Here is a 9,485-nt window from a genome sequence, read left to right on the forward strand (position 1 = left end):
TAATGAAGGAAAAGACTAAACTATCCTCGGAATATTTTATTAGGTTTTAAGTTGACTTTTTGACCGAGAAAGAATTTGAAAAATCCACTTGTACCATTGTGTAGAGCACGACAAAACGAGTCCGTAGACACGTAATGGGCTCAATTCCGAGTCGTATTGAAGATAATACAATCAAAATACGAAAAAGGGCAAAATTGAAATTTTGGAAAAAAAAATCAGATTTTAAAATCAGACCCTCCCTTTCTCTCTCCTCACTCTCTCTTCTTCCTCGCGACATCCTCCCCCCCTCTGGTTTTCCAGCCGACACCACCCCTCCTCCCAGCCACCACCATCGACGCCGGCCAGCCCAGATCGGACCGGCGACTCCCCAGCCTCCCAGCCCGACGTCCTCCCCCGCCGCCTGCAGCCACGAGCTCGCCGGAAAAATCAGAAATCGCGTAAGTTTTTAACAGATTTTCGTCGGCTCCGTTCGTTGTCTTCCGGCCACCAAATCGGACGAATTAGGTATGGTTTTTCCACTGATTTTCATGCTCTAGCTGATGGCTGGGTAGGTTTTGAGAGAGTTTGAGGTTTAAGAGGTTAATTTTCGAGTTAAGTTTCTGCCGAGCTTAGGATGCCGGAATCAGTCACTTCTGGTCACTTTTTGGCCATAGTCCAAGAACAAAAGTGGTTCCAAATTTGGTGTTTTACCTAGACTAGGAGTTTGGGCCGGCGGTTTAGAGCTTTTCCGGTCGCCGGAAATTGTTAGGCACACCCACGCGCGGCCGGCGCGTGGGCGAGGTAGCAGGGACCGCTCTTGGTCCCAGAACGATCCTTGTGTCCTCACGAGCGCGTAGGATTTCACGGATCTCAATTCGGATAACGTTTGAACCCCGAACGGATCTCGCATAGTGTGAGTTTTCCGGGTTCAATACGTTCGGACCGTTGGATCGTAGTCAAACTGGAGTATGTCGTTCTAGGTAATTTCAAAATCGTGTAGGATTCGACAGATCGTAAATCGGAGTCCTGGATGCTCCGAAAAAGTCAACCCTAGGGCTAGGTTTACGAAAAATCGTTCATCTGTCCGATCGTGCGATCGTGAGCAATCCGACTGTCCGATCGAGACCAAACTCTTGGGACATGTGTCCTAGGCAGATTGGAACCTCTAGGAATGATCGGATCAGAATTCTGAAACCGTGGGCCCCACGGGGTCCCGAGTTGATTTTTGGGGACTTTATTGCTTTTGAGTCCCGAGTTATTTCTAAGTCATGCCCTTTGAGAGGGAAGTTAGTATGGGCATAGGAATGACATTTTAAAGTGATGCACGCACTTTTAGGAGCCGGGGGTCAAGGTTTTTAATTTAATATTATATTACTGAGCAGAGTTTTTAATAAAGTATTTTGATGGTTATACAGGCACCCGGGCACCAGGTGACCCGCAGGAGGGACCTTCAAAGGGTCCAGCTAGCTCAGAGTATCTGTGAGTGGACCTTTTTGTTTTCATAAATGAATTTATGCAATTTAATCTTATTACTTGATCTTGAATAAGTTATTTATTGCCCAGAGTTTTAATAGCTTGATTTATTGTTGTTTTTATATGTTTATTTTATATGCTGCCGAGTCGAGAGTGCCTAGAGATTTTGGCATAGCAGAATTTTTAGATAATTAACAGATAAATTGGCAGCAGAGTGCAAGGTCAGATAAGAGTTCAATTAAATTCTTATTTACTTTTCAGAACTTACTATTTTCTTAAAAGCCACCCTAGGTACCCAAGCATATTAAAGGATGCCTTCAGTTATATGTTGCCTTCGGTATTATTGATGTCGACGGACATCCAGTTGCCTTCGGGTATGTCAGCATGCTTGACACAGCCCCACGAGTCTCGGGGACACTCGAACCGTGTGGTGCTAGGATTGCGGATCAGGCCGACCAAGTGTCCCCTGAATTCTGCTAGGATTGCGGATCAGGCCGACCAAGTGTCCCCTGAATTTGCTAGGATTGCGGCTCGGGTGACTTGTGTTTCCCGAGGTCTGTTAGGACGTGTCACTCTGGTGGCACAAGTATGGAATTGACGGATTATATGGAATTGACGGAAATTAAAGGAATTGACGGATTATAAGGAATTGACGGATTGCTAAATGGGTACACCTAGGTGGTAGACTAAAGTTGTTTTCAATGCTTTCAAGTAATTAATGTTTTAATCAAGTGTGTGATTGTTTATATATATATATATATATACGATTGAATTAATTACTGTACGTATATTTATATCAGACTTAATGTTTGATTTTGTGTATAATTGGCTTATAGATATAAATAGGTAGGCATGGATTTCAGTACGAGCTATATATATAAATAAGAAAATGATATAGTTTTATAACTGTTTTTACAGAGAGATTAGTATGTTCTAATACTATTTTCTAACACTTTGTTTTTGGTCCACTCACCCTTTAAATGTTTTGCGCCCCCAGGCAGTAGTCGTGCGTCAGCGTGCCACCACCGGGCCGAGTCCACCTTCCGTCATATCCATGGACAGCGTAGGGTCTTGTATAATTATTTTATACTTATAATCTTCTATATAGAGCTCTGATATTGCCCTAGATTGCATGTCTGACTGTTGGAATGTAATTCAGAACCCCAAAGTAACCACGTCGGTTTATTAAAATACACAGTCGTTCGGCAGTTGTGATAACTACGTCAGTTATGAATTATTTACCGTCGTTATAACTTTATAATACGACGGTTTGAAAACCCTTTTACGTCGCTTTGTAAAAACTATGACGTTGTTATGTGTGTACAACGTCATTTTAAAGAAACCACGGTTTAGAAATGCGCCCTTCGATAATCATCGACGGAAAACAAAAAAACCGTCGTTAACAATATAAATAAACATGACGCTTATTACATCTATACCCTAAACCCTAAACCCTAAACCCTAAACCCTAAACCATAAAATATAAACCCTAAATTATATATATGTTTAAATAATTTTAGAAAAGGGTTTATGGTTTTACTGCCTAATATATATTAACCATAAACCTTAAACCCCAAAAATAAACCTTTATCCCCCTAGACCCTAAACCCTAAACCATTAAAGTATAAGTGATGCTGTGACTCATGAAAGCATTTTTCTTTTTTGTGGTAATTTTAAATTTGTATAACTCAAACTTAATTTTTTAAAGCTTAAGGGGGAAGAAAATATCTCAATGACTTCATAGGAGTTGACGTTGCATTTTTTGGATTTATTTTAAATTTATTATGAATATTTCGAATTAAATAGAATAAAATATTTTTTTAAAAACCCACAAACCATGTCGGCGTTAATAAATTAACGACGTTTTAAATTATAATAAACGACGTAATTTTTAAACAAACGTCGTTTAAAGTTAAAACCATGGCCATTTTTACACAGAAAATGACGTACAAACCATTTTCCACGACCTCAACTATTAACTTCTCGCCGTCTAAAATCAAGAAAACAACGTCGTCTATAAAACCAACAACGTCGTTTGAAAAACCTTTTACGTCGCTTTTTGAAACTGTGACGTTGTTATGTGTGTACAACGTCTTTTTAAAAAACTACGGTTTTTCACAACATGAAAACATCAACAAATTTGGTTCAGCATGATCTTGGGTTTTTCACAACATGAAAACCTCAACAAATTTACAAGGAGGTTGACGGTGCATTTTTTGGTTATATTTTAAATTTATTTTGAATATTTTGAATTTTGATAGTTATAAAGACGACGGTATTCTATATAATTATGTCGTTGCAAGTGCGTTTACACGTCGGTCACACAATTTCCGTTTTTAAAAAATAATGAAAACCTATTTGAAATTCATAGGGAAAAAAAGAATGTTTAAGAATGTTTATGTCTAATTCTAACCAATTTTGTACAAAAACTTGTCTAATTCTAACAAAATTTGTACATTTTATAAAAATGTTTAAGTATGCTAAAATTCCTCTACTCCATATGAACACAAACAAACTCTGCCCATTCTTTCCTAACTTCTTCAATGGCAGCTTGGGGGTATGGCGCTTGATCCTTTCCCTTGACAAACTGCAGTCCATAAACAAAGATTAATCTCACAGACGACGCTATTTTTAATTTACCGACGTAGTATATATATTAAACGACGGTATTTTTAATTTACCGTCGTTGATAATATAAAAACCCACATAAAAATAAATCTGAAAATTTTCTTCTTACCATCTTCTCAAATTCCAGGGAAGTATCCTTTATGATATCTCTCATAAAGCGCATGACATAATACCCGCATTCTACCCTGCTTGGTTGCTTTGGAGTGCCGGGCAGAGTTTTCCAAAGAGTTGCTTTACGGCCTACTCTGCCTATATGTGAATTATACATTTTTAAAGCACTGTTCACTATGTTTTTCCCCTCCTCATCCACAACTCGATTGCCAGGCAGTGGATCCAGAAAATAGATGGTCTCCTTCTTTGCTCTCACAATGATCAAGACCCAATGACGGCTGCACAAAATAAATATAAAGGTTAAATAATTTTATATGCAGAGCAAACAAAATACTGTTTTTTGTTTGGAGACTAACCCTGGATTGTAAGGCATCAGGAAAATCTGTTCACCATCTGTTTTTTGAAGTCGACTGAATACGATACGTGATCTTTCAGTTAATGAACCAGGGTCGGCACTAACTAGAGCAGGGTCTATAAAGCCAACCATATTTACCATATTTGCAGCTTTCAAATGATCAAATAGGCACCTAAATATATGAATTGAAACCATGAGTGTTTTTTTTTTTCAACATAAAGGCGAGTGTCAAATGAATATAAAAATAAGGACAAACCTCATATATACTGCAACTACAGTAGCCCCAATTTCCTCCATGCCAGCAAATTGGGTAATATCTTCATGCAAGACGAAGGTATTACGATCTATGCCAAACACCTCCTTCTCAATAGTAAAGGTCATAGCCTTCCCCTGAGGCTTTAGTGTCGATTCCACATAGCTACAAAGGGATTGTAAAGAAGATGGTAACTCCAGCTTTGAATAATCTGGTACTTCAGTATCCTGTTTGAAGAAATAAAGCAAGATAAAGTGACGTGGTAAATAAATAAATACGACGGTTTAAATAACAAAACGTCGTCTGAAATTAAGTTATACGACGGGGAAAAAAATACCGTCGTAATGAATACTTTATTACGTCGTTTAAATAAAACCGACGTCTAATTCAAATGCAAAATTCATAATTAATGAATTTACCTTTTCAATTTGCTTTTCTCCAACACTGGATTGCTGTTTTAATAAATAAAGAGATATATATATAAGAAAGCTTGTACAACAATTTAAACATTCAATTAAATAAAAAATGCAGTGGAAATTTAAAACAAACGACGGTTTAAAGAAAATATAGACGTTTGAAAATTGGAAAACAAATGAAAAAGGCAAAGTTATGAGAATTTACCTTTTCATCTTTCTTTTCCTCTATATTTTCTACTATCTTTTCTACTTCCCCGGATTTCTGTTATAAGAAATAAAGAAATATATACGACATTGTACAAAAAGTAAAAAATTAAATTAAACCGTCGTGGTACTCAATAACAGACGACTGTATGTAATAATTACAGACGTGTAAAATTCATTAAACGACATTAAATAAAGAATTACGACGGTAATGAGAATTGAAAAAAAAAATGAAAAAGGCTAAGTTATGAGAATTTACCTGTTCAACTATCTCAAGTATCTTTCCTTCTACTCTCTTTTCTACTTCCCCGGACATCTGTTTTAAGAAATAAAGAAATATATAAATGATATTGTACAAAAATTAAAAACAAATAAATAAACCGTCATGGTAAACGTTAACAGAAGACGGTATAATAATTACAGACGTCTAAATAACATCAAACGTCGGTTTAATAAAAAATGCGTCGTGATATAACTTTAACACGACAGTAAATATAAACAGAGAAACAAAGAATTCAAAGTTCAAAAACGTTACCATTTCTTCATGCTTTTCCCCATTCTTGGCAGTATCGTCCTCAAATTGAAGGGCTCTAACATCAAGTGCCCCAGAGCAGCTTGCTTTGTCCGACATTGGATTTTTGGGACTTTGCCCTTGGATTTGGGACATTGTATTCAGTTTCAGCACGCTTGGATCAAAATTGGGGATGTATTTGGAAAGCTGACTCAGCAAATTTTCCCTCTCAGCTTCTACCAATTGCTTGGTCCTAGCCTCCATCTTTAACCTCTCTTTCCTTGATCTAGCCTCCATTTTCAAAGTCTCTTCTTGAAGGACAAGTCTTACACTTTCCTTCAATTGATCGGCAAACTTTACCTTCTGTTGTCTAGGTAAATTGAAGTATTGCTTAGGGGAAATCCCAGCCCCTACCCCTCTAACTCTTCCTGGATGCTCGGGACCCAAAGCCAATGTCAAAACATCATTGGTTCCTGACAGAGAAAGAGTGCCTTCAGAGACTTGCTTTTGCAAATCATCCTAACAAAAAGACATAATAAAAAGTCAGAATAAGGAAACAAACGACGGTATTTATAAAAATATCGACGTAATATAATATTTCACACGACTCAATAACATAACAACCGACGTAATATAATATTTCAGACGACGCTACCTAAATACCGACGTTATTAAGATATTAACACGACTTCAATAATAAACCACCGACGTCTTATGATATAATTACAAAAAAACTGAGTAGTGATTCCAGATTCAGACCTTTAACGACGTGTTTTAAAATATTTCGACGTAGTAATATTTTTCACACGACGTAAAAATATAACAGCAGACGTAATAAATTTTTTAAAACAGAGTGAGTAGGCTTACAATTAATTTTGCTTTCTCTGCAGACTTTGGATCCGGGATGTTACCATGTTTGTCTTCTCTAGCTTTTTTCCACAAGGTAGATCGATCAATATCTACCCCAGTCATGATTTCCTTCAATTGCTCCTTAAAACCAACATATCCTTTTCGAGACAATCGATGATTGTACTCAAGTTTCTCCCTCCTCTGTGATTGTACCCCATGCACAGCCTCAAATTTTTCAGATAACCTTGAAGCTACAAAGGTATCCCATTGAGCTTTCTCTATGAATTTGTATGTTTTAGGGGGTTGCCTTAATTTCTCCTTCTCCTTGATGAATGGAAGGATATGAACCCTCGTTAGTGTAGACTTGAAATCCTTCCATTTCTTGGCGGCAGAAGATAGCACCATTTGCTTGCCCCCTTGACCAACCACAAAAGTCATGTCAACGGCTTCCCAAATCTGCTCTTTTATATCCTTGGATATTTGAGCCCATTTCTTGTCCACAAGTGGGACTCTGGAGCGTGCCAACACACCAATGTAGGACTGCATTTCACTATGTGCAAGGCCAAATGGTTTCCCTTCTTCATTGTACTCAACAACAGGCTTAATTTTCTGAAATTTTCTCTTCACAACACGGGGCATTGTGCTTATACCCCGACCTGACTTTGCCTCCTCAGAAATAGTTGCCGTGCTAGCTGGTTCTGTCTCAGAAGATGAAACAAACTTCATCTTCTTCGAGGAATTGGCTTGAGGATTTACAACTCTAAGCTCCTTACTTTCATTTTTTTTCAAGCCAGACTCCTTACTTTGAGATTGAGAAACCATGGTTACAGACAAATCAAACCTGCAAGTGAAAATATATCAGTGAAATTAAGAAAAAACACGACGATTATTTATAAACTACGACGTATTATAATATTTCAAACGACGTAAGAACAAAACAATCGACGTAATAATAAATTTTCACGACGGTAATTAACCACAGACGTGATAAAATATTACAACGACGTCAATAATAAAAAACCGACGTCTTATGATATAATCAAAAACATAGAATTAAATACTACAACGACGTTAATAATAAAAATTCATCGTGGTATGAAAATAAAACGACGTAAATATTAATATACCGTCGTCTATACCACAAAAACAAATTAAGAAAAACGTAAAATATTTTCAACAGAAAAATAATTAAAAAGATTTTCGAAACAAAAACCATTGTTCAGAGAAATCAAACCTGCGATGAATATATCCTTAAAAATCAAATACAAAAAAAGAATATCATTTTAAAAAACAACGAAGAACACTTTCACACGACGCTAGGGTGACTGACGAACCGTCGTGGTCTATATATCTAACCACGTAAATAACAAGCCACCGTCGTCTTATTTAGTTGAAGTAAAAGAACCAGAGTAGTGTTCAAACTTGGAAACTTTCCGTCTTTGTCTTCAAATTTTATCAAACTTTGAAAGAAAAAATTTAAAAAATTTAAAAAAACGAAAATGAATGCGCATGCAAAACAGGAACAAAAATCCTTCTACAAATGCTTACCCTTTGCTTGCAATGAAAGCTTTCTCCTGGAGTTTGGTGTTTTAGTTCAGAGATGAAGACGAAGAGGAGAGGAAGACGAAAAGTTTTCTCTCGGAGATAAGCTTGAAAGTTTGAAACAGTTCTTTGAAAATGAAAAATGAGAGAAGCTTGAAAAGTTTTTCTCGGGTTTGGAAACAGTGCAAGTATGGGTCAGTAAGGCGAAAAGTTTAAAATAATAAAAAACCGTTTCATAAAAACGACGCTATTAATAGTATGCGCCCTAGTATGAAACATTATACGGCGCTAGTGTTAACACTGCCCTATAATATTACTTTACACGACCCTATGTTTTAATGAAACGACGTTGTTAAATCAAATTACACGACGCATTTTTCTTCAAAAAGATGAATCGTCATTTTCCAATTTACCCAACGACCTTATATTCAATAATAACCACGTCGTTTTAATTACTCATACCGACGTGTAAGTTTTTTAATTACACAATAAATTAATTTTCCAAAAAATTACAACGTCGTTTTTATATAGCGTCGCTGTTAATTTATTTATACGTCTATATTTAATTTTAAACGACGTTTATGTTATCTTATAAACGTCGATAATTTAAAAAAACCGATGTGGTATATAAGATTTTTTTTATAAATATTGGGTTTTCTGTCTTTCTGTCGTCTTCATTTTTCAATTAGGGTTTCAACTTTTTCTCACCTCTCTCTGTCACCCAAAACATCCTTCACAACCTTCTCCACTCTGTCACCCAAAACATCCTTCACAACCTTGCAGAGTCCCTCAAACTTCTCCTTCAACTCTTCCTTCTTCTTTGCCTCGTCTTCACTCTCATCAAGCTTGAGACCTTCCTTGGCGGCTGAGACAAGCTTCTTGCCCTCAAACTCCTTGTGAGAGTAATTGGCACATCATCCACTTCTAAAACATTGCCTTTGTTCCTTCTGGTTCAATTATGATGAGGAACAATGGTAAAAAACGAATAATGGTTCGATTATGATGAGGAACAGAGTTCATTCTGGTAATGATAGATGAATAATGGTAAAAAATTTGTACGTCGTTAATTTAACAAACCGTCGTGGTTAGTGAAATTATGCGACGGTAGAGTTATGGATACCGTCGTAGTATAGTATAATTAAAAAGTCGATAAATTAATATTTA

General features: G+C 36.6%; 1 long non-coding RNA gene across 1 annotated transcript; it reads left to right on the forward strand.

Moving 5' to 3' along the window:
• The first annotated feature begins 253 nt into the window (after positions 1-253).
• Positions 254-2,670, forward strand: LOC148295635 (uncharacterized). The gene is made up of 3 exons (XR_015834681.1): positions 254-504; positions 1,395-1,458; positions 2,450-2,670. It is a non-coding gene; the product is annotated as an uncharacterized LOC148295635 (long non-coding RNA).
• The last annotated feature ends 6,815 nt before the right edge of the window (positions 2,671-9,485 follow it).

This window comes from Prunus avium, chromosome 3, assembly GCF_965620075.1.
Source record: "Prunus avium chromosome 3, drPruAviu1.hap1.1, whole genome shotgun sequence".
NCBI classification, from domain to species: Eukaryota; Viridiplantae; Streptophyta; class Magnoliopsida; order Rosales; family Rosaceae; genus Prunus; species Prunus avium.